This window comes from Micrasema longulum, unplaced genomic scaffold (assembly GCF_059751315.1).
Source record: "Micrasema longulum isolate JH-2025_06_02 unplaced genomic scaffold, ASM5975131v1 h1tg000730l, whole genome shotgun sequence".
NCBI lineage: Eukaryota > Metazoa > Arthropoda > Insecta > Trichoptera > Brachycentridae > Micrasema > Micrasema longulum.
Window position 1 is genome coordinate 712,399 of NW_028277925.1, and position 27,386 is coordinate 739,784.

Sequence of the window (27,386 nt, forward strand, 5' to 3'; positions counted from 1 at the left end):
CACGAGGCCGACTGTGGTTATATGCAAATATTTAATAACATTTTATAAAATGTTCGACCGTAAAATTGATACTATAATAATTATAATATGTTATAATTTTTATTCGAAAGATTTCGTTAAAATTAACAAGCATAATCTAAACGGGATCAAATGAGTGCACTTTTAGGTATGCTTGATTTTACAAGTTTGCGGGCCAGAAGGAGCATTGCTTTGCTTATGATTGCCTTTAAACTTATTTACATTTTAAACGGGTTTATTCACAATCTTAACATTTTGGAGCACATAAAATTAAATGTACCAAGCACCTATTTAAGAGCTAGGTAACACATACCATTTGTTTTTCCTGAATGCAGAGCTGATTGGCCATTGATGATGCCTGTGGAGACAAAAATTGGTCTGATGAACAGCCCACCGAGAGAGGTGGATATTTTTCTTGCTTAGATTACCAGTTTAGACTCTTCCTCTCGAACTATGTATCATATAGTGGACTATTGACTTATTTGTCTTTGTTTATTTATTTATTTATCATATAGCACAAGTGCATTTTATAATATAAAATATAACAACATAATGAGTTAGTTAGATATACAAAAACTAAAAAACAATATTAAAACATAGGTATAAAAAGAAAAAGAAAAAAAACAAGAAAAATAAAAGGAAAAATTTGTATGTTTGTCAGCCAACAAAAGATATAAAAAAATATATGATTAATTGACAGCAGATATATAATTCATTATTTTTTACCATAGAACATCATAAAAAATATAAAGAGATGATTTCAATTCACAGACTCGAGTTAAAAATGTCGATATGAGGAATTGTTTTGGTTTTACTATTGTTTTTATGAAATATATGAAGGACCTTAATAATTTATTGTGACTTTTTTCAAACATTTTTTGTAATCATTTAATAATATAATTAATCTACACTGTAGTCGGCAATACGCATATCTTATATAGTGCCATTTTCGTAATAGTACTTTTAAATAAATAAAATGAAATTAGAGAGTGGTTAAACAAGATTTTCAAGTGGAAACGTAAGAATTTTCTTCGTTTATTTTTCCGAGAAAATTTTCAGTAAACCAAGATGATTGCTATTCTTCAGTGATTCTATTTTGAATAGCCTATTATTAATTTCAGTGTCTTTTTTATTTCGTTTCTTCCTTACCACCCCCGCCCTAAACCGGGTTCCCCTCCCCACAAAGGGTCCGGATAAAAGAAATGAGATGAACGGTTTTCAAAGATAAGAAAGTAAGAGAATGTATTGAATGATGAGTCAACGTGGAGGACAAAATAAATGGTAGGTGCCAACCATTTTTACTAATAGAAATATCTCAGTTATTGAAGTTCGACTAGATATAAAAGTTGATTTTTTTTAAATATCATTTTCAATATTTATAGTTTGTCCAAGTGTTGGTAGAAAAGGACTTAATTTTACCCTCTAAGGAGTTTTTAAGATTAACATATTACAACTGAGATAGAGAATATGTTAAATATTACACAGAATGTAAAATAGCCGCTCAAAGCTTGTGAAAAAAAATTCTTGTTTGACTTAAATTACAAGTTTAAAATGTTAAAATTTGATTATTTTTTTATAGCATTACTTTGCAAAGCGCCCTTGAGGTACAATATTACGAAAATGGCATTATATAAGTTATCCATAATAAGAATACTAATGGCAGGTCATATGCTCTGTAAATGTCTGGACTTCCGTGCTCCATTCGCTAAAATGTTTTTGAATAAATTTTATAATATGGAAGGTAAGGTGATTACTCTTTCGCTTCAAGTACCAATACAGGGATAGTGCAATCCATGTGTTATGTGAAATACAAAACTGAAACCTTTATCGATGCGAATAAGTTTCATTTTAATTATTTCACTTAGTGGACAATACAAATACAAAAATAAACAGATTAAAAAATTTAAGAGAAAAGATGTAAAAAGCAAAGAGTGTATAAAGTGGTCACCTAAACCAGCTAATGACAGGTCATAAGCACTAAACCATTTTTTTTTATGTTCTCCATCTCTGTTATTATTTGAATGTTAATGATGAAGTTCAGTGCTACGGGAAATTGGATATAAAAAGTATTTTGTGACTCGGGGTAAAAATAAGAGCATTAAATTGTGCGGCGAAGTTTCTAGAAAACGTATGAAAAAAAACGAACTTCTTCGAACGACGTCACTAGTTCTTCCAAATTTTCGGTTCACGGGAAGCCAATTCACCAATCAGCAGAACTTACCAAAGAGAACTTGTTACACGCGCAGTGAAAAAAACCGGGATAAAGAATACCTTAATAAAGAGAATATGGAGGTCTAGGCATTTACAGGGCTTATGACCTGTCATTGGCTGGTTTAAGTAGTCACTTTACACACTGTGTAACATTCACCATTTTGCCTATGTTTTAACATCCACATTTCTTCAATTCTTTAATTTGTTGATTTTAGAGAAATTAAAGAGAATGGTCAGCGCGTTTACTTACCATGCAAAAGGACTCGGGTTCGATTCTCGACTTGGTTGACATTAAATATTTATTTAAAAGGGGGTTGATGTTTGAACATTAATATATCTGCAATTCATCCATTTGTAGATTTTAGTGAAGTTAAAGAACTGAAACTAATATTGTTCTGAAGAGATTTATATGACCTCTGCTGCATTGGCATGTTTTTATACTTTTAAACTACTTCCAATTACTTATATTATATATGTATATAAAATCAATATATTGCTGCTCTTACTACAATGTGTCATTAATTTTGAAGATGTTTTTTAAATTGACTTAAATGTATTGTCTCATATTTCACTTAAAGATTCTTCTCAACGTTTCTTTGAATCACTTAAAATATGTTTGTCTATATTTATGTTTTTCTTTTTTTCAAAAAAAATGTTACTACTATTTTATTTTATTTTATTTTTACACCTAGGTATGTTTTTAATTCTTTATTTCAATTCTTAACTTTTAATTACTAATACAAATTTTCTTAATTTTTAATATTATTTCCATTTGTAAATACTCACAACAAACAACAACTTTTTTTTTTTCCTTCTCTTTTTTATACTTTCATAATTAACCTTACATATAATTGCTTTATAATATGAAAACTTCACTGGTCTATTAGAGTTAAGTCTAATTGTGTAAAATATTAAGCTTTGGAACTGTACTGTATGTTTCTTAAATAAAAGAAAACAAAATAAAATAAATAAAATACATGTTTGATTTTTTATTTAGTTCGTAACAACATGCCCACCTTGTAACATCTTGACCTTGTGTGGGGCACATTGTTACAGTTTTAATATATTTTTTGAAATGCTATTATTATTTTTGTGATCGTTGTATGAACAAATGTAAATTGTTTTATTATATTTTGATATGTGTACATTAAATTATAATCAATTTTATGTGTCTCAAAATAAACAGTTGTCAGATCTTCAAGTTTTTATTTTTTTGTAACAACTAGCCCCCCCTTTCCCTACTCACAAAGATAATTTAGCAGTTTTAAGATTCTTTCAAACAAAAGAGCTAAATGAGGTATCTGTTGATACAATTATGTGCCTTAAAAGCAGATATATATGAAATCGGAATACAATAAGTTGCGTGTTAGATATCGTTGTTCCTTTTTAGAGGCCCGATTCAGGAAAGTGATAACAAACACCGAACAAACATATTTCACAATGGGAGTCTTTAAATAGAAAGAAACCTATTTTCTTACAATATAATTCGAGTATGAAAAATTGTTGTTGGTTTTGTATTGAGCATTGTAACGATAATCATAAAAAAAAGAATTTATTGCTTTAAGAAAACCAATTTAATATTTATATCACCTTATGTTATTTTTTGGCGTAAAAAAACTCAGTAAACAAACTAACTTCATTTTTTTTTATCAATCAAATTTGAGTTCATACAAAAAAATCTTTAGCAAAGGGTGCTATAGTTTTTAGACAACAGTTTAAATTTAACGATTGAAAAAAATACATGTGATGCATTTATTTAAGAAAAAAACCTAACAAAAATGTTTCTTTCGTACGGCGAATTAAAATTCTTACGTTAACTACATTTTGACCATTACATTTAAAATGCCCAATTACTTAAGCATGGACAAATATTTTGGCATCCTAGTTGCATAGAAATTTATCGCAACAGAGAGGGAAAACATTTTTATGAAGAGATGTGGAAGTCTGGGCATTTACAGGGCTTATATTAGACCTTTTATTGGCTGCTTTAAGTAGCCACTTTATAGACTGTAACATTTACCATTCTGCCTGTGTTTAAATTTCCACATTTCCTCAACTTTGGTGAATCAATAATGTATTTTTCTTCGTTATTTTATAGCAAATTGGTTAATAATTCATGGCTTTCAAGAAAAAAAATCTCGTTACCTAACGAGAACAGCGGCCTGCAAGAGCTTTTGGTAGTCTTGTGGAGAGGTAATTTGGTAGACCGCGTTTAGGTCAAAGACATTAACACACAGTTCTGAAAAAATACTTTATCAAAAGACGTTTGCAGTTCAAATCCTTCTGCTAGGATGTATATAAAATGTACGCAATTGGTTATGAATGCATTTGTAACTGTAAAACCAATTTTTACAAAATTGTGATTTAATACCTTTGATTTAAACAGAGTCGATATAATTTGCACTTCATTGAATTGACACTAGGGCCGCGATTATGATGGGAAGCTTAGGACGTCATACCTTTACCATGACGTTTATGAGTATAATTGTATTTCGGACCAGAAATTCGCAAAGTAAATTTTGAAGCATCCTTTTTTAATGCCTTTGTTCCTTAAAATGTAACACAAGGCTAAGTGTTGATCGAGCAATCCAAAAAACCAAACATGTGGAAAGAATTTTCATTCGAGAAATATAATTGTTTGTTTAATCAGAACTCTTCGGCTTGCGTCAGGGAAAATGAGTTTTAAAATCAAGAGTATTGTCAATCTTAAAATGACCTGGGCCGCGATTTCAATGGGGAGTTAAGGACGTCATACTTTCATCTTGATGGTAAAGATGAATATAATTTCTCTCGAGCGATTACGGAGATACACTACCGAGACACCATCTTCAAGTTTTGGGTAGGTACATCGATATGTAACAAGGAGAAGCGTACGTCATAGTACGTATATCTAAATACCAAAGGGGAATAGCTTCAGTATGACGTCATATAAAAAGATAAATTAGTCCAAGCAATTACGAAAATACACTACTAATCCTACAAGGGCGGAACCATTAAGTTTTGATGCAAGTACATTGGTTTGTACCGACGCGTCTAGTAACCCTTCGAAACACATATCTAGGCATCAAAAATGACAAAAAAATTATCCCACCAAAGAATTTTTCCTGAAATAACGATTTATTTAAATTTTTAATCATTCTGAGGTAGGTGATTTTTTTCTTAAAGGAATATTCTGTCATTGGTGGCGTCCCTCTACTCCCAACCGAACGAATGTATCAATCAAATATAAAAAAATGTCTTTAAATGCTCTTCTTGATTAGCATCATCATCATTACCTAGCGGCAATCGTGACGGAAATCTTCCTTTTAAGGAGGGAAACCTTGTTTTTTTTCCTTTAATCCGTCAGCGCTTAAAACAGTCTTAGGTTATCCCTAAACTACGCTGTTTTTACCACAAACTATGACAAATTATTTCTTTTTAATATTGTTTATTCGCATTCGTGCTGCTGTGGATATCCTTATTAGTCTTCTGAACACATCCTGTGGTCTTGTCTCTTTCCCCCTCTCTATGATTACCAAATGAAGCTTCTCGTTACTATCCATGGCCCTGTTATAGGCCCTGTCAGATATACAGATTTAGTGGCTTTAAAAAGAATTTCAAAGCTTTTAAAATCAAATCATTTTTGTAATCATTTCGCCGAAATCATCATGTCCAATCAATCTAATCCCAATCAATACACCATTAGGTGCGGAAATGGAACGTTGATGATGATGAAGTCCTGGAAATACAAAAAATATGTTTTATGTAAAAAGAAAAAAAGTTTTTAGTAAAATCAAAAGATTTTAAAGACTTTTGCACATTGAACACAGGTATTTTCCTGTGTGAAAATAAATAATACATTAACAAATTGAAGCAGGGATAAAATCATTTTAGAGAAGGGAATATGGAACTATAAACATTTACAGGGCTTATGCCCTGGCCATTTTACACACTGCGTAATATTTTTCATTTTTGCCTATATTTGAGCATCCATATATATTCTATTCGTCCATCCGTTAATTTTGGTGAAGTAAAAGAGTTGAAATATTTATTGTTGTAAATATATTGATCTGATTAAATTATTTTTCATACTAGTCAACGCCTGAAAACATTTTATCAGCCAATGACGGGTCATTAGCCCTGTAAATGTCTAGATTTCAATATTCTATTCTCTAAAATGTTCTCCGTCCTTGTTGTAATTTATTAATCTTGGTGACTCCCTTGGGGTTAAAATTCTGTCTTTTGTCCACTAACATTTGGAAATACTCAAAATAATGTAATAGCGATTATATTTCTTCAAGTGTTATATAAAGAGCTAAGTTATTTCTTGTACAGTGGTTTTACGTAAGAATAAAATATGAAAACAGTTAGTATTATTTTATTAGACATAATGTTAGAAATATCTTTAGGTCAGAAATAATTGAATGTAGGTGCCGGTAGACGACGGTTGTTAAAAGAGTTTGTTCCTCGTATTTTGACGTGCCAAGCATGTTGATTGAATGCCCTTCGCCTGAATATATTACCTCAAATGAGTTCATAAACTTTATGGAGGAAGTAAAGTTTTTTTGTTATTGTTAAACATAAAGGGTTTCGTTTCCATCGCGCAAGAAGCATGGAAAAAATACGAAAAGGGGCTAATCTACCTTAAAATAAGGAAACTCATGCAGGTGATTCAAATAATATTACGCCCAAATATAACTAAATCTATGAATTCGTTTTTTAACTGATGAAAATTGTGCTTAAATTGACGTACATATATATGATCATTATCGTTATTCTTTTTTTGGTATAAGTTAAGCAGAGATACTGAATTTATACAATAATTACGATTCGTAAATAAATAGTAAATAAATAAGCTATACTTATCTGTTTTAGTTTTTTCATAACTATCTAAATACACACAAAAATATGATTAAAATGATTTCCAAAAAAACCGACCACTTCCTAGAAATAAATTATACGTAGAGAGTGGACTCCTTAGTTTTAGAAAATAATTTTTATTTCAATGCCTGAAATATATTTGCTTGAATAAAGAATTGTTTAGTAATAATTTTAATCGTATAAGTAATAGATCCGATAGCGTTCTGTCAGTTCCAGGATGCAGAACTATGTTCGCACAGAGGCACTTCTTACATGTTGGTCCAAGATCCTTCAATCTTCTAACTAAGGAACTACAAAACATTAAATCACTCGTACAGTTCAAAGTAGGTTTAAGGTCTTAGATTAGCATGGAAGGAACAGATAGACACATGCTTAAAAATATTAAAAAATGCATACTGCAAATAAATCATGTTTTCGTAATATCGGCATATAGCATAAAATGTAAGATAAAATGGATGAAAATAAAATGGATGAAAGAATTGTTGGAATAAAGATGTTCAAATATAGGCAGAAAGGTGAATGTTACACAGTGTGTAAAATGGCCACTTAAACCAGCCATTGACAGGTCATCAGCCCTGTAGATGCCTAGACTTCTATATTACCTTCTCTTAAATGTTCTTCATCTCTGTTGTAATATGTTAATATAAACAGCTCCTCAGGGAGTTGAATCCAGTCCTTGTCTACAAAAATTTGGACAAACTCAAAATATTGTTAAATGTATATTAGTTTGGTTTTTCTTTTATTTTCTTTTCATGGTCATGTCATACCATATTTATATGATATAAACTTTTTAATAATTTAAAAAGGAATGGCCCACGCTCAGACGCTGAAGTCTATGTGGACATTTTTTCCAATTTATCCTATAGCTTAATTTTAAGATGTATTTTGCTAAAGTGTATTTTTGTAATTATTTTTTTATGTAAATAATGAATGTATGAAAAAATAAACAAAAAAAAAACAAAAGTTTGTTACATTACATATGTCCCGAAGATCCCTAGATTTCTACATTCTTTTCGATTTAATATTCTTCATCTCTGATGTAATCTAAGAAAAATAAAGCCTTGACTCATCTCCGAAGAAGGCGAAGTCACAATTCTATTTTATACGAGGCGGTAAAAAAAATCATTATGTTAAAGTTATCATGACGAAAAATTACTTTTAAAATTTTAAGCTCACGTTAAGATAATAATGGATAAAATTAATAAAGAGTAATAAACAATATTTTTTGTACTTAAGTCGTTTGCTCTTGATAGAGAGAAGTGGTCACGTTGCACTATGAATAGTAGAACAACGGCATATCAAAAATGATTTTTACCAATGTTATCACTGACACATTTCAATCCATTTTTTAATACTTTAATAGTCAAATTATAAAATAATGCTAGAATTTAAAATAAAGTAAATTTAATTAAAAAAATTTCAATGCCACAAACATTATTTTTTATGGATACCATTTTAAATCTGTTCACTTTTTTTTAACAATATACATAAAAAGTAAAACAGAATATTAAAAAAATAAATGATTATTAAATAGCAATGAAATACATATTTATAATAAAAATAGTAAGCAAAAAATCTCACAAAGCCATGGCCCGTTCGTGAGTATATAAGAAAATGTTTTTAAATTTTTCGCTCCTATAAAATAGACAGGTATAACATTTTTGTGTAATATAAAAATGAGAAAAGAAAATACTATGTAAAAAAATATAAGGTACTTTTCTATTTCATAGTAACTAAACAACAAAAATATTCCTTATTATTAAAGGGCAACAAAATATATTATAGAAAAAAAGACTTAATATCTTAAGTTTAAATCTAGGATAGTGCGTGTTTTTTAAAAGAAGGGAAAATTTGAATAAAACGAAAATAACAAAGTCAACGAATATTTTTGACGAATTCCAACATACATGGAGAATACCTTAAAGAAGGAAATATGGAACTCCACACATTTACAGGGCTCATGACCTGTCATTGGCTGGTTTAAGTGGCCACTTTTCAAACTGTGTGACATTCACCATTTTGTCTTAGTTTGAGCATCCATATTTACTTAAACTTAAAGTAGGTAACATTTACGGCAAAGATTCGCTCATCTGGTCCAATGCCTAATGATGGAATATCATCTTCGGAATCTTCAGACGTGGAACCATTAGCATAATACTCGTACAATAATTATTGATTTTTATTCCCGAATTTTTTTTCACTACTGGCCAGGAGTACTACAGAAAAACCACATTTCAATTTTTGTATTCTCGCCAAGAATCGAATCCAGAACCTTTCGTGTGTAATTCAAGCGTCTTAACCAATAAACCAGTAAACGTTTTTTAGCATTTTTCGGAGTAAATGAAAATTTATTGTTAATTATTTGTTTTTCGAATTTTTGTGGCATTTTCATTAAACCACCCGTTTTTGGATTAAAGACATGTCCAAGGCTGTCCATGGTATCCGAAGCATTCTACGCCAGCACCACATCGAGCCATAATCGGCAGAACAACGTAAGCGACATTTTTTGCGAATTGCGTTTATTTAAGGTAAAATGTTCCTTATTGCCCCCTGCACAAGGGTTCAAAACATCATAGCTCACTAAAATTCATCTGCCACATTTAAGGTTTATTTATTTTATTTAGTAAAAGAAAACAACAGCCATTAGGGCGAAAAAATTTAATATAAACCAAAGTTATAGGCCAATGAAAGTTTTCTTTGTATTACTCCGCATCATTCCACTATTAAAAATAATATGTGTTTAGCATTTTATTTTTCAGTCAAGCAAAATAACGTAACCAACGCAATGTGGGCTGTTGTGCTAGCTTGCACCACTGTCAGAGTTACATGTAAAACAGTGTTATCGCCAGTATCTTAAATGCGGAAGGTATTTAAACAATTTGGCTGTCATTTCTGTATTGGCAGTAACCAACCATTATAAATCTCATTTACCGAATTATTTTTTAAAAATATATGGAACAAAAAATTTTAAAAAACTTATCTTGCACGATTCACCATTTGTCGCTTACGTTGTTATGCCGATTATAGCTCGATATTTCGAAAGCGTCCATCGTTCTTTTTTCTGCGGCATACATTTCTGTATTAATTCATACTTGCATATTTGTAAACGACTACTGCTTCTCGTATTTCCTTCTCCAAAATGTTTTCCATCATGTCTACAAACATTTCGACGTGCTGAAAACATTTTGAATAGATATAACCATGCAATTTGGGTCGTGGTGTAATGGTCAGCGCGTTTGTTTATCATGCGAGAGGTCTCGGGTTCGATTCCCGACATGGTCGATATGAAATATTTATTTAAAAGGTTGTTTTTCCCTAGAATATTTCATGGTCCCTGGACCATCTGAAGCATGAGACTAATCATCTAACCTTCATGTAACAAAAGTGATCAAGATACGCTGCAATTGGTGTACCATTGTAGTGCCCTATGCACCATGAGGTGCGGAAAGGGAATAATAATGATAATGATGAATTTGGATTACTAGTAAGGATTGTATTTAAGGGAAGTGACCATTGCAGAAAACTACTGCGAGACATTGCATAGATTTATATAATATTAAGCTTGTTGTATAGATGTTCATAAAAATATTTATTTATGTAATAATTTTTATTTTTAGTATTTCATGATCTTTATTTTAGTATTCTTTAAAAACATACAAGCTTACACATTCGTATAGTTAGGGATACGTTATTTTTCTTTTGTTTTGGTCTTATGTATTTTTATATAAATAAACAAATAAATTACTATAAAAAAAAAAAAAAACTTTGTTTTTAACCACTAATTTTTAATTTCCACCGACCGGTTTCAAAGTAAACAAGCTTCTTCGTCCAGGTCACTAATGAATTGATTCCTTTTTTTAATTTTTATCATTTTCACTAAATACTACACGTGGACGCAATAAATCAAGTCGTTTTTTCCTTACACGGATGGTAATTTGATGGTAATGAAAATAAGTGGTTTAAAACAAAGTTGTTTTATTTATTTTATTTAAATGAATAACCACAAAGTTGGTGCTTCAAATATAAACTTTATATTATAAAATAAATTATTATTTACTTCAATATAAAACTTCTTGATTGAGTGTTTGTCTACTTAAATGCACCACTTATTCAATATATAAGTGAAGAAAAATAACGTAAACGATTACCGGTGCAAGTTACGATAAACTCGCTTGAATATTTTAGTAGAAAATCAAAAGGTTAAAGGAAAACTGTTGTATAAGAACAAAAATAATGCGATGTACAATAAAAATACAAAATTATTTTCTTTCTTTTTTTTTTTCTTAGTTTGGTAGAAAATTACATCCCAATAATCGGTTTTTTATAAAAAAAGTTTATAGACTTGCTAAATTAGAGTCAGGCTTTTATGATTGACAAGCGATTCATTACACAATGTGAAGGAAAAAAAAATGTTTACATATTACAACGGAGGAGAATAAGATTTCATTGAAGGAATATAGAAATCTAGGCATTTACATACCTTATGACCTGTGATTGGCTGGTTTAAGCGGACACTTTACACACTTAGTAACATTTGCCATTCTGAACATCTATAATAATAATAATAATAACAATATTAATACAATAATCCTGGTTTATTAACAAAAATAACAATGAATTTATTTACTACATACACAGTTAGGTAATAGGTTTCACTGGATCATGTCTAGTCTTCATAACTAGGTACAACATGTTTTAAGGCAGACATTTTTATGCAAAATAAACAATAATATATCTTAACATAATACAACGGAGATGAAAAACATTTCAGAGAAGGTAATATTGAAGTCCAGGCATCTACAGGGCTTATGACCTGTCAATGGCTGGTTTAAGTGGCCACTTTACACACTGTGTAACATTCACCATTCTGCCTATATTTGAACATCTATATTAAATCAATTCTTTCATCTGTTGATGTTTGTGAAGTTAAAGACCTGAAACCCTTATTTATGCGGGTGAGATTCATTTAATTGAATTATTTCACCTACATACTAGGCAACGCCGAAAAATATTATTTTTTCAATTTCTATACTTCATCACATGAATCAGGTAATTTTTCAACAATATTTTGAGTTTGTCCGAATTTTTGTAGACAAGGACTAGATTCAACTCCCTGGGGAGTTGAATCCCTCCTTTCTCTTAAATGTTCTTCATCTCTGTTGTAACATGTTAATATAAACAGCTCCCCAGGGAGTTGAATCCAGTCCTTGTCTACAAAAATTTGGACAAACTCAAAATATTGTTAATAAAAATCTTACTACTAGTTAATTACTATAAAGTTATACAATATTAATTATAACTCGATAAAATAAGAATGAGAACATTACAAAATGTTGTTCATCTCTATTGTAATATACGAGTATTAATAATTAAAACTCCTGAAGGGGTTGAATTCATTTCTTGTCTACAAAAAATTGAATAGTCACGAAATAAAGTTGATGAAAAAATAGTTACGAAACAACTGAAAATAGAAACAAAAGTCAATTTTTGAAAAAGAGAAATGTTTGAAAAATGTACACTGGTAAATAAAGCATCTCGTCGGCCTACCTTGTACAACTCGTAAGTCCCAAACTTACTTTTGTTCGGGGGAGAGCAAAAATAATTTTACTTTAATAGCGCATGGTAGCGAAGTTTTCATTTCGACATATATTTTTTTTAAAAGGGACACTGTACGAATGTAGAAATTTTACACATACATACATGTATTATTTGAAATTCTAACAGAAAACGCAAAAATATCATTTTTGACCATTTGTGGACTTGGGAGTAAGCCAGGATGAGGAATAATTATCAAATCAATTATTTAGAGGATTCTTTAATTCTTTTCAAAATATTTGGAACTTTATTTATTTATACATCGACGGTTCGAAGAACTTTTTAAAATACAAAGTTTTTCATGTATAATTACTGTAGTGAATAATTCATTTTGCAAAACAAAATATGAAATATAATAGAATAATTAAAACTAAACAAATTGGTGAAAATAATAATAAAAAAAAAAAAACAACAAAAAAGAAACGAAACATATCTAAGATGACAAATAAAAGATAAAAATTATCATAAAAAAATCTTATGTTTTAAATATAAATATAACAAATTAAAGTTGAGAATAATTAAACATAAAAAAGTGGCTAGTATTCAACTAGGTAATAATGAAAAACAAAAATAATGCTACAATATTTTTTTATAATTAAGACGTTTTTAGAGCAATATGAAAACTTAAATTATCTAAATAACACCTATATTTTATCAGTTGGTACTTTATTAACACATTAAAAAATTTCTAAACCACTATATTATAACATATAGTCATCTAAATTTATATTTTAAATAATATACCAATTTAAATGAAATACAGAACTTTTTTTAAACACTTATTTTTAACATTAAAACACAGATGACGAACAACTTAGAGAAGGTAATTCAGAAGTCTAGGCATCTTAAGGGTTTATGACCTGTCTTTGGCTGGTTTGAGTGGCCACTTTATACACTGTGTAACATTCACCATTTGCCAATGTTTGAACATCCATATTTCTTACAGCCCGATACTTCAATTCTTTACTACCTGTATCTACCTCGGTATGTTCTACCAATTTGTCATCACAACGTCATATGATCGGATTGACCCCGAAAATTTAGTCTGCGTTCCTTACTTCATTAATATTTCAAATAGTTTTAAACGCATTTAAATTTGAAATATTCTTCTGTTATAAAAAGTCCCCACTTCAAAGCGATTAAAAACTCCAATAAATTTCAATTCAAGCAAACATGACTTTTGACAATTAGCAATACGGTATTCTTAACAATCGTCTGTATTTATCTACTGAGTGATTACAAAGCCGCTCTCGATACGTTCGCTCAGAAAGAGAAAAACAGAAAAATTTAATAACTAAATTTATTGTTTCCAGTGGTATTATTTTACGGCTAGATGCTATTGTATATTATAAGAGCAGCATCTAGCCACTGCATCTAGCCATTCGTTTTCAAAACTGACAGTTAAGTCGAAATTTAATTTGACATCAAAATTCACTTATTTCTCTCATATTTTTAATAGGCATTTAAGAAAAAAAGTATCTACCTCAAAACGATTAAAAATTGAATTAAAATCGTAATTATAGGAAAAATTGCTCGGTGGAACAAAATTTGTGTCACTTTTAATGCGTAGATAAACGTATCAAGGGGTTCTAGACCCGTTGGTTAAAACCGATGTACTTACATCAAAACTTGATGGTGGGGACCGGTAGTGTATCTTCTTAATCGGTCGGGAGAATTTTATCATCAACTATGACGTCATACTGAAGCTAAATAATTTTAGTGCGTAGATATGTGTACCGTGACGTACGCTTTCCCTTGTTTCATATCGATGTACATACCCAAAACTTGAAGGTGGGGGGACGGTAGTGTATCTTCATGATTGTTAGATAGAATTTATCTTCAACTACTCCGTCATGGTGAAGGTATGACGTCCTTATTTTTCCATCATAATCGAGACCCAGCTCTTTCACTTTACGAAAGTCAACAGATGGAATAGTTGAGGAAATGTGTATGTTTAAACATTGGCAGAATGGTTAATATTACTCAATGTGTAAAGTGTCCACTTAAACCAGCCGATGACAAATCATAAACCTTGTAAATGCCTAGACTTCCATATTCCCTTATCAAAAATTTCACCACTTTATCTAAGCACTCATTCACGTATGTTTAATGATGTTTGGCATCGTCTTTTTTTCTATTTGTAGAGCGAGGTATCTTTTTGTTAACCTTGTACGTATTTGTATTCTTGGGTTATGAATGCCTTCCTCATCCAAAGTACTTATTCAGTAAGCATTGCCACCTTTGAACTTCTTGCTGATTAAGTTCATTCGATAAGAAAAAAACACCCGGGTCGAACATTCATGTTATTTAATATATTTATGTATACGACTGTCAATCTAATATAAGGTTCAACCTGAGCTAAAAGTTTTAAATGGTATTATAAAACAACAGGTACGGATGCTCTATTACAAGCAAATATTCCCGTTATTTGTTCATTTTACTAAACTGAAAATTGGGTAGACAATGGGTATTAATTTGTGCAATTTCAAAATCCAATAGTTTGCTTTGTGAATTTACAATTGAAGTATTCCACTTGATGTCGAATCAAATTAACATAAACAGAAATTAATAAATGATTTTTTTTTTCACTGGCTCATTGATTTGCGTTCCGAGAACAGCTCTGTAATGGTCAAAGCAGTATTATAATTTGATTTATTTAGAATAATTCATATAGCACCATTTTTATAAAAATCCACCCTAAGGGCGCTGTATAATTAACATCTTAACACGTCTTGCAGCTACATAGTGCATTGACGGTTGGGATCCTTGGTCCTCATTTCTTATTAATTTCAAATCGATGTGCGTTCAGCTTAAAGTATTTCTAACAACTGATAACTTAATTAATATACTGAAAAAATTATTTCGGCGCACCGTTTCAAACTGTGTATCTTAACTCCAATATACATTTATATGGAGACAGGTGTCTCTATGATTCAAAAAAACCTAAAATTTTATTGAGTAACAGTAAAAAATTAATTTATTTGAAGTGTTTTTAATGTAATTAGAATTTTTTAAACTTATTTAATATGGGATTCTAAATGGATTTTTTTACAAAATATATTTTACAGGGGCAAGGAGCATGCCAAAAAAGGCAATTTCACTAGTTTTTTTACAAAGGTATCTGCATTTTATTCTAATTGAATTTTAAAAATTTTAATTTCAAATTTCATCACTGTATTCTTTAAATATTAACCTACCTATTTGTATAAAGTTAAGAGGTTTTCTCTTCTTCTTTTTCACATCCGTTTCTAAGTGGAGTATGTGGACATCACTAGTTGCTTCCAGGAGTTTCTATCACGTCAATCCAGCGGCCCATAGTTCCGCCAAATAAAGTCGAAAGATCGTCATGAACGGCCTTCTAAGACGGCGAAAGCTCGCAGGTTTAAAGAAGAGGATACTTGAGTTTAGTTCTCCCGAGGCATGCGCAGTACGTGTTCAAGCCAGGTCCACCGTCGCATCCTCAAGACGCTTGTTATAGGACGTTAACAGTTAAATTATTAGTAATATTGCTTCTGTTGAAAAGATGCGAAGCGATGATTCTAATATCTGACCCTTACCTTTAGTATTAATAAGTCTGAATTATAGAGAAATTAACGTCTGAATGTTACCAAGTTGGCATGGTGGGAGAAAAACATGTCTTAAACTTGGAGGATGCTTTGCCCATGGAATAATCGTCCATGAAATGTAACATGCTTTTAGCTTCTACCACATGCAGAACACCCACAACAGAGATGATTATGTGCAAATTATATGGGACAAAATTGAAACAGGTAATGACGGATGGACTACAAATATATTATAACATAACACAAGACAAAGACAACAAAAAACTTCTACTGTTTATTAATTGGATATTTGTCTTGTAAAGTACAACTTTATAGACGCTAGATTACAACACGTGTTGCAGCACAGAGCAGACGGGTGTTTAGAAATCTAGCCCTCATTTTCACTATACAAATAAAAACACAAAGAAGAGTTTTTTTTTTATTAATAAACAATAATTTAGAAAAATAATCTAGATTATATGTCTTGCAGCTACAGAGCACTTGGAAGATTGAAAATATAGACCCTGTCAACAGTTGAATTTAAAATTAAAAATAATTTTGTTGATATCACTAAGAGTCTCGCTGCTACAAGGCAATTGAACGAGTGGAATTCCAGCAACTTAAAATTTATTTTGAAAGGTTTTCAATAAAAAATAGAATATTAGTACATCGAGGAAAGTAATAACAAGTTTGGAAATTGTACATTATGCAACGGTACAAAAAAGAAACAGTAAAATACCAAGCAAATGTAGATCTTATTGAGTATTGTTTAATTTTCTTGGGTTTTTGTTTTTATCATTAAAATATGATTATTTATTAATATTTATAATATGAAAATATATTTTTGCAGCGATATTAGCTTGATTTTCAGATCAAAATTTGCACACCGTAGTACGTAGGTATCTGATGTATTATTTGAATATTTTTTTGTTTCTCCTTTATTTTATTGTTATTCAATCACTGTTTTTATTAATATTTTTAATTTTCTTTGTGTTTTTAAAAAAACAAACGCTATGATATGAATAAATATTCATCATTATGATCAAACCTTTTTTCATGCCTGATGGTGCCTAAGGCACTTCATTGTTAAGGCACTTCATTGTTAAACCAATGTATCTCGTGTTTTCCAACGAACCGATCCAACACAGTTTTCAAAGCAGAGACTTAGTTTGAGTAAGTAAGTGCTTTACTTTCCCCTTCGTATGCATTCTTAACTGATACGGGCACATTGCCAAATTCTAACTATAAAACTTTGGTAATCGAGAAATTTTAATTAAATAGTATCAAAAGAATGAACCAACTTTTTATAAAGAATTGATTATAAATCGAAATATATAAAATCGTTTGCTGGCAGTCGATTTTTGTTAACATGATGAGGAAATTCATTTTCTTATATGTGATAATTATTATGGCTATTTAAAAAAAAAAAAATACATTTAAATTTACAAATACGAGACATTACTTCTTATTATCTATTAATCGATGTAATAAAGAGCAAAATATTCATGTTAAGGTACAAAATAATTTAGAAAATAGAACAACAATAACATAAGGACGAAAATTTTATTTAATTTAACCTACAATAGAATACAAGAGCGTCAAATAATTGAACTTACGATTAACCTAGGACTAACAGAAAAAAAAACAGTTAAGTGTAAACGGCAAAAAGTTTCTACAGTTCACTCTCTAATGACTTAAAATATATAGAAATCGTGTTCGTACATAAAAAACATTAAAAAAACCCATGTGACGAGTGATATGTGATGTTATTTTGACTTTAAATAGTGTAATGATATGTTACCCCCTCATCCAGCACTTTTGCTGATTGGGAATATTTCGTACAAATAAAATATGAAATATTATTATTATGTACGTTATTACTATTTATGTCTTTTAAGTAAATTTTAAAAAATGTGATGTAATATGTCATGTAATAGTTAAGTAAAACGATGTATTTTGACAAAAATAAAAATAATATAATTACTTGAAATATAATAATTATGGAAGGTGTTATCGGAGTATAGAGTGAGCGGAAATCTGACACGAGCTATTGCTTTTCTATATAAAGACAGCACGGCATGTGTTAAGGTAAATGGATCATACACACATTGTGTTTTAACATTCATAAAGGAGTGAAGCAGAGATGTGTGATGTCACCATGGCTGTTCAACGTGTATATCTATAACTGCATGAAAGAACTGAAAAGCTTCAGAATGGGAGCAAAAATGGGTGATTTAAATATAAATTGTCTTTTGTATGCTGACGATGCCGTACTTTTTGCTAATAACAAGGAGGAACTGCAATTCTTGGTAACAAAGGTCTACAATGTATGCAAGGGAAGCGATTTTCTGATCAATGTCGATAAATCGAATGAGATGGTTTTTGAAAGAAATGAAAGTATGACTTAATGTGAAATCACTGTGAATGGAGTAAAACTTAAACAAGTAGAGGAATTTGTGTATCTGGGAAGTATATTTACTAGGGATGGAATGACTGATATTGATAAGAGAGCGAGTGCCGAGAACAGAGTGAGCGGTGCACTTAAATCAACCGTGGCACATAATTTTTTGTCGTAAGAGGCAAAATTAGCAGTTCACAACGGAGTCCTGGTCTTGACCCTGATATAAGGGAGTATGAGCTTGGAAACACATGGATGAAAGTAAGCCTAATGCTGTTGAAATGCGATCTCTCAGGTGATTGTGTGGTAAAACTATGTACGATAGATGCACAAATGTTGAGATCCGTACATTATGTAAGGCTGAGACACGTTATCGACAAAATCGAGAAAGGAGCTCTGCGCTGGTTTGGACATGTAGAACGAATGGACAGCAGAACGGCTAAGAATATTTAAAATGCTAATGTTGATGGATGCAGAATAGAGGAAGACCGAGAAAGACATGCTATGACCAAATCCAACAAATACTTGAAGATGGACATGTCAAAAGTCGGAATAATCGGCGCGCGTGCATGGGAAGATGAATGTAGAGGACGCGAGATTTGTATGCAAAGATAGAGTGATGAGGCGTTCTGGCGTGATGGTTTTTTGTTGTTGTTGTTGTTGAAATATACTGACACATGCTTTTTTAAAATGATTTGTCATTTTTGTGGAACCCCCAAAATGAATTAACCATTTAGTTTAAAAGTCAATTCTAAGACACTAGTTCATTCCAAAATTCCTATTAACAAATTATTTTAACTTCGTTTCTAGGAAAGTGTGAATAAATAACGTTTTCGAACTGTCTAAAGTTCTATGCTAAGTCACGCCACGATAAATATTGAATCAGGTAGATTGATCAAATATCCGTCTGTATTCTAGCCATGATAAAACTGACATTGTTTGAACAACATCTACCTAGAGCCTCGACTACAATATAAGGGAAGGAGATTTATTTATTAAAATTAGCCGCTCGTTAGAATCACGGTACCCACCGTTATGTTTGGGAGTAAGGTATGGAATTGGAAAAACAAGGGTGAAAGTAGGTTAAATGCAATTAAAACGCAATCTCTCAGGAAAAAGTGTGGAAAACTTTACAAACAAATAAAAAAAAGTACGATAAAATAACAATATACGAAAAATAATGAAAACAAATCTACACAAAAAACTAAAAAGCTCAGCCATGCCAATACATGTTCATCCCATTTTAATGACGAAGAAATCCAAAAACTCGACAAAAGCTGTACGGCGAATTGACTAACCTTCGGATTCTGGATTTTAAGGCATAAAAACGCTTCGAGAATTTATCGTCGTTAGAGTAAACTAGAAAATGAATATTTTTATCAGCAACACGTAGGTAGATTGCAATACATATTAAAACCAATTAAAATCTCAAATTGTTGTATATTTTTCGAAATCTTCTTCTTCTTTTGCCGCTCTTACCGGAGGTTTGGCGACCATAATTCTGAACTCATCACGATCCTGGGCCAGTCTAATCAGCGCTGCAGCATCCGGCACACCGAACCAGTGTCTAAGATTTCTGAGCCATGATGCTCTTTTCCTTCCCATAATCTGCCTGCCCTCTTTTTTTTCTTTCATAATAGTTGAAGAAAGACTTTTCATTGCAGAATATGTGACTAAAATATGAGGCTTTTTTTCTTTTGACAGTGGTTAGTAACTTTCTCTCTTTGTTCATAATGTTTCAAACTGCTTGATTGATGACACGATCAGTCCATCAGATTCAATGAATCTTCTGCAGAACCAAAGTTTAAATGCATCAATTTTGTTCATCATTGAAACTTAAAAAGTCTAACCCTGCACTCTATATAGCAATTACTTTATTGCTCCCCATCTTGTGCTTAGTCTCAGATCTTGGTTGTACAAGAGTTTTTGCATTTTATAGAAGGTTTGTCTCGCAATTTCAATTCTGCTCTCTATGTCAGAATCCAATTTCCACTTATCATTTAGCTAGCATCCTAACTGTTCTATCCAACTATCATCTGTAGTGAGATGTTTTAATGCCTCTCCGTTTGTTGTACAGTATGTAAATGGCCTCTTAAACCGGTCAATGACAGGTTATAAGCCCTGTAAATGCCTAGACTTCCATATTCCGTCTGAAAAATGTTTTCCTTAACAACAAACAAATCTTACTTTGTGGGGCAAAGTAGAGAGAATAGAACGCCAAATCACTCTGTATTGTCTCTGTCTTGCATACAGACGTCGCTTCCTCTACATTCATACGTGTCTATCTTTAAGTATTTGTTTTTCTTGGTTTTCCTTGTTTTCTGCATTCATTCCAAGTCCAGACCTACGAAACACTTCTTTCTTGATTTTGTCGATAATAATAATCTCAGGTTTTCATAAAGCACGGATCTTGACATTCGTGCAACTATCATCCATATTTTTACCACACATTCTCCCTGAGAGAGATTGCATTTTGACAGCATTTAGCCTAGTTTTATCATTGTTTTTCCATTCTTTACTACACTCCCATACACAAGGGTCAACACCAGAACTGCATTGTCAGCTGCTTGTTAATAAACTGTATAAATTTCAATCTTAATAACTCCCCAGGGAGTGCAATTCATGCTTGTGTACAAACATTTGGGCTTACTAAAAAAATTAAAATGCAAATTTATTTTTATCGACAAACATCGGTAAATCTGGTACCATCTCTTTGCGATCGAGGCCCAGGAGTGCATATGGAGCGAAATTCAAACATTCTTAAATATTCCGTTTTTCATTGAATGGTAACTCTCCAGCATTATTATTCAAAAATAAAATTATTCACAGCCATGGGTAAAAAAATAACGTACCTTTTAGATTGTACTCTGCCAGAAGATTTGAGATGGTCGATAGTGCTAATCCACATCATGCCTGACAACTAGTGTTTAGATTTTCGAAGATATTCGGAGCATTATTTATACTAACATTTTAAGTACGTCCTTGTGTTTACAGACATGTTCCTGCTGGATTTATTTCCAAAGGGAAATGAAGAAGATTGATAGATTTTTGGAGTATTTCACCATCTTTTTTGTAAATCATGACACGCTAATTATGTCCTGCTAAATCAGATTTAATTTAAAAATCGATTTCACCATCTCTGATTATCGCTAAAAATTGTAATCTAATTCAAATCGTCGCTTAAGTTAACTAGAGGTATTTCCTCTGTTAAAGTACATTTAAAAACGGCGTTGCCGGCGTTATCGTTGTGACAGCTTTGCGAAAAAGTATATTTTGTGGAACACTGTTTATAATCGAAATAATTAGATGAGAATCCAAGATTTTTCGTTCAATTAGGTTGGTGTCCTATCAAAGAAATACAATAAAACTCGGTTAAAGCTTGTATAAGGAAACGTCATCTCCACACGAGTTGTATTTCAAGTTTTGACCTATAAAAACCGTCAGTATTCATCTTATAACATTACTTACATATTACAACAGAGATGAGGAGCATTTTAGAGAAGGTAATATAGAAATCTCAAATCTTCATTGGCTGGTTTAAGCGGCTACTTGACACACTGCATAACATTTACCATTTGTTTATGTTTGAACATCCATTTTTCTTCAACTCTTCCAGGTGTTGATTTAAGTGAAGTAAAGAGCTTAAAACCCTTGTTTATGCGGGTGAGATTCATTTCATTGAATTATTTCACCTTTATACGAGGCAACGCCTGATAATGAATTTTTTTTCTATTTCTATACTTTTTCATGGACTAGGTGGATTGATCAACAATATTTTGAGTTGTCCAAATTTTTATAGGCCAAGAACTTGATTCAACTCCTTGAAGATGCTGTTAATATTTATAATATATTAATTCCTGGTAAAATAAATACTTTAAAAAAACTAATAAAATTAAAGCAAACTAAGAAATAAATAAAATAGATACAGTTATTTAAATGCCATTAACACTAACCTTAGTTACTTATTTTCAATGACTGCTTTAGATTTCAAGTTTTAAATACACTGCGGTATATCTAAAACTTTGAAAAACTGTCAAAATTTAAAGTTTTAACTAAAAAATGCCGGAATTAGGTGTGCATAAGAACGTAGATTTTGAAAGAGGCGCGATTTTTGACAACAAATTAATAGATTTTTACCGTCAATGCTTTCCGCGAATGTGTTGCCAAACTTATCTCCTGATTAACTAGTCAAAAGATTAATTAAGCTTTTTTTTAAATGGCGAAATCGGTTGGTTGCAAATGTCATTTTAATCGGGTGGTTAATTTTAAGATATATTTTGTTAATCGGAATTTACAAGATGGTAAAATACCCCTTACTGTAACTGTAGAGATACAGAGAACTTTTATAAAGTAGCAAATGTGCGTATCTGATATGGGAACTGTTTTATTATTTTTTTTCAGCTAATCTACCGGCTTATGAAAGCCTTGATAGATTTGCATTAATGATACATAATACGAAGAATTAAGATAACCTTAACAATATTAAAATCTCTTTAGACGTATAATAGGTATGGTCATGGCATGATCTACACAGACATGGCAAGTATGTCATTTCAGGTCAGGAGTAATAACACCGGTTGCTTCTTGAATGCTTGTTTTTGCTGTAGAAACACATCGATAGTCTGTTTATTAAAATTTTGTTAACAGTTCTAAAGATTCTTGACAGAGGAGAAAAGAATACGACTATGGTTATAAAATATACTTTGGTAAAGACAGCATTGATACGCAAGTTACGGTGAGGTACATCGAGGTTAATCTGAGCAAGGATATCAAGGGCATCGATATTATTTTATAAAATAATATTGAACCAGCCCAAACCCTTCTGAATTTTAAGCTAAAAATGTGTAAGTGGTTTGTGAATGTGTTCATTTTACACATTCACCGTTCTACCTATGTTAGAACATCTTTTTTTAAGCCAATCAACAGGCTTAAGTAAGTCTTAATAGATTGGAATTTTTGAATAATACTTAATCTAAACATTCTTAAAATCTACTTACATTAACAAAGTGTATAATTAAAAAAATGTATGAATATAGCATAATCTAGGCGGAAATAGCAAGCGTGACATCGCGAATCAGGCGAGACAACACCAATTGCTTCTCAAATGCCTGCCTTTGCTGTAGAAACACATCGACAGTACCGTTTAATGAGAGTTCGTTCACTGTTCTGAGGATCCTTGGCAGAGGGGAAAAGAATCCGATGTTAGTTTTATAATTTCCCACATCAAAGACAGGATTGGTACGCTAGTTACGGCATGTATACTGCCTCAATTTTAACAATTTTAACTTTAAGCTGAAAATGTGTCGCTGGCTTGTGTATGTGTTCATTTTACACACTCACTGTTCTACTTGTGTTAGAACATCCATACTGCCTCAATTTTTCCCACAACTGATGTTTTATTTGTCTACTTATAATTGTTTTTAATATTTAATCTGATTTTGAAAATACAATTATTTTTTTGAAATCCATTTAACTTATTTCATCGGCATTCGTTGTTAATGATATTTTCTTATTATATTTAAATAATCAACATATAATTTTAAAGTATATTTTTAAACGAAAATTCCTTAAGAAATTATTGTTTTTATCTAACGCTTCCTGAATTTTTTGATTGCGCAATTTTGGGAAAACAGAGTTTCTTTATTTTTTTTATAGGGAAACGAGTAAATATTTATTTGACTATTGCTGTTTTAAGTAAAATAGTTTGTAATTTATTTGAAAAATGATATAAAAAAGTTCACAAATAAATCACACTAATTTTGATATTAAAATATATATTCCCCGGTGAGTAAGTGATTTAAATAAAAGCACAAAGCGATAAAAGTTAATTTATTTGATTTAAAACAGAATAATAAACTGATTAATCTGCAGTATTTTCGATAGGTTTGCAAATCAGATAAATTCAGAAAATTATTAACGTATGAGTGACTGTGATATTCAGTTTGTAGATTTACGATTGTATCATAAAGGTTTAATACGTTCATATTGCATCCGCAAAATCAATACCTGCATTGTGTAAATAAAATTGGGTTAGTCTCAAAAATATTTTAAGTATGATCAAATCCGTGTAGAAAAGCACTAGATTTAACCTTTAATATAGTTATCAAGATTAATTTTTCACAGAGATGGAAAAATATTTTTAAGAAGGGAATATGGAAGTTTTGCATATATGTACATTCAATACTTTCTTCTCCAAAAGGTTTTTTATGTAAGTGTAAATATATGTTAAAACTATGTAAACTTCATATTTTGTGATTTTATTTTATTTTATTTGGGAAATCAACAGTTCTACATACATATTTTTAGTAAACAAACAGATATAGTGTATAAACTCAGAACTAATAACAGATTCCCACATAGTATACAAAGTTAGTAAAGAAAATATTACATGTCAAATAAATACATACAATTTATACATATAAAAATGTTATTTTCATGTACTCAATAATCAAATATTTTGCAAATATTTATTTTAAGAACATTAAGTTACTGTAAATTGGGCGGGATAAGGACAAAAATGCTTGAAGAAAGGATAAGGAGGGGAGGGGAGATGTACATATTTATTATTATAATGTCTACTAAGTTACATAATACATTTTTAGTGTAAATTTTAAATCTGACAGAGTGATGTTTGTGTAATTTATATTTTTAAATTTTGTATTGTACATTGATAAAGTCCTACGAAAAAAAGCATTTTTAACGTACGATGTTTTACTTATTGGTACATGAAACAGGTGGTACCGTCTACAAATCCTGGCTGGCACATGTATTGTTATTAAACCAAGCAGCTCTGTACAGTCAACCATTCCTGTCATAATTTTGTAAAGCAGTAGTTGGTCCGCACACACTCTGCGGTATTGTAGAGAAATGATTCCATGGAAGGTGGAGGCAGTGAGAGTAGATACATAAGAAATACCGGTCAAGTCAAAGTTTTAAGTCAAAATTTCATTACCTATTGGAGACGGGTTTAATTTAGTCAGGACTGCAATTACAATAGGATATTGAGAACGTTTTACCTTCACCGTGATGGTATAATTGATGATAAATTCTTCCGAGCGATCCCAAAGATACCCCCTTCCTTCTATAATATAGAATAGACCCTCTACTCTGGACACAACATGGACCATCTCTTCGCTCTAGTAACGCAAAAATCCTTTTATTACCCCTTCACAGCTTCAATTTTCTTGCCTCCTCTTTCACAGTAGTATTTGCTTTATTGTGTAATAATCTACTCACTAATTTTAGAGACGCCCCTTTCTTTATTTATATTTAAATCAAGATTTAAATGTCACTGTGTAAATGTTCGAGTTGTTTCTTTCTCTTACTTTTTTCCTTTCCATCACCTCTCCTCTCCATTCTTCATTGTAAAGTGTAATTGTTTAGTTAATTTTCGTTTTAATTTTTTGTATAAAATTATAAGATTCTGCATAATTACCTAGAATATGTCCAAATACTAGTAATTTTCTCAAACAGAACGGTTTAGGAAATATGAAAAAAATTGCCTTAAGGCAATATACCCACCCTCATATGTATACAAAGTGTTAAATAATAAAATTAATACTCTGTAAATAAATTATGAAGGCTAATAAAATTCTGACTTAACTGTCAGTTTCAAAACCGAACAGCTAGATGCAAAGACAACGTGGCTAGATGCTGTCCTATTAATATCCCATACAATTTAATAATTTATTTTTTTTCACATATTTTCCTTATTTTCTAAGAACACGTATCGAGATATCAATAGAACTCAAGAATTTTAACTGTTTTGAAGTGGTTGTTTATTTCACAGAAGCCTATTTAAAATACAGAAGAGAAATATTTTTAATTTTAATTTTAGTAAGGAACGCCGAGTAAAGTTTCGGTGTCTCTTATTGGTTGAATTCGACCATATGACGTCAAAGATGACAAGTTAGTAGAGCATGCCAAGGTAAATAGAGATAGTAAATAAGTTAAGTGTACTGTCTCGGTATGTACCGATTAAGATTTTATTATTTTGTAACCAGCCCTCGGAGGTATTTATATCATGTGATAGTGATTTGTTACGTTATTTTTCCACATTCTTATCATTGTTCAAAAAAATGCTTCAAATTGAGATAAAAATCAAAATTTTTAATTTGGATTAAAATGCTTTACAGGTGGAAAGCATTTTCGAGAATGGAATATAGAAGTCTGGGTATTTATAGCGCTGTCATTGGCTGGTTTAAGTGGCCACTTTACACACTGTGTAACAATCACTATTCTGTCTATGTTTAACCATCCATATTTCCTCAACTCTCCCATTTGTTGACTTTTGTGAAGTCAGAGAGCTGAAAGCTTTATCTGAATCTGAATAATCTAGATCTAAATAACTCCCTAGAGAGAAAATACAGCCAGTCTGCAAATATTTGGACATACTCAAAACATTAAAGACTTAAATAAGTCATTTAAAGAAAAGACAAATAAAATAAAGCAAATATTATTATTTGTTCGACACTAGCTTCACTAAAAATTATAAGCCTCCATATTGGTCCCCTCGTCTTGCCCGCTCCTCTCTTGCGACCGGAAGGTATTGTCAACCTTTGACACGTCAACACACACGTGTTTCAGAGTATTGATTTTCATAATGATACATTTCCGCATTAAATTCTTCTTTTCTTATCCTAATTTTTCTTATTCTGTCCCACCTTTTTTATTATCTGTTCTAATTTATTTTAATCTTACCTAAAGGTGTAAAAAAAAAACAAGTGTTTATTGAAAATAAATGGACTAAATGAGTTAAT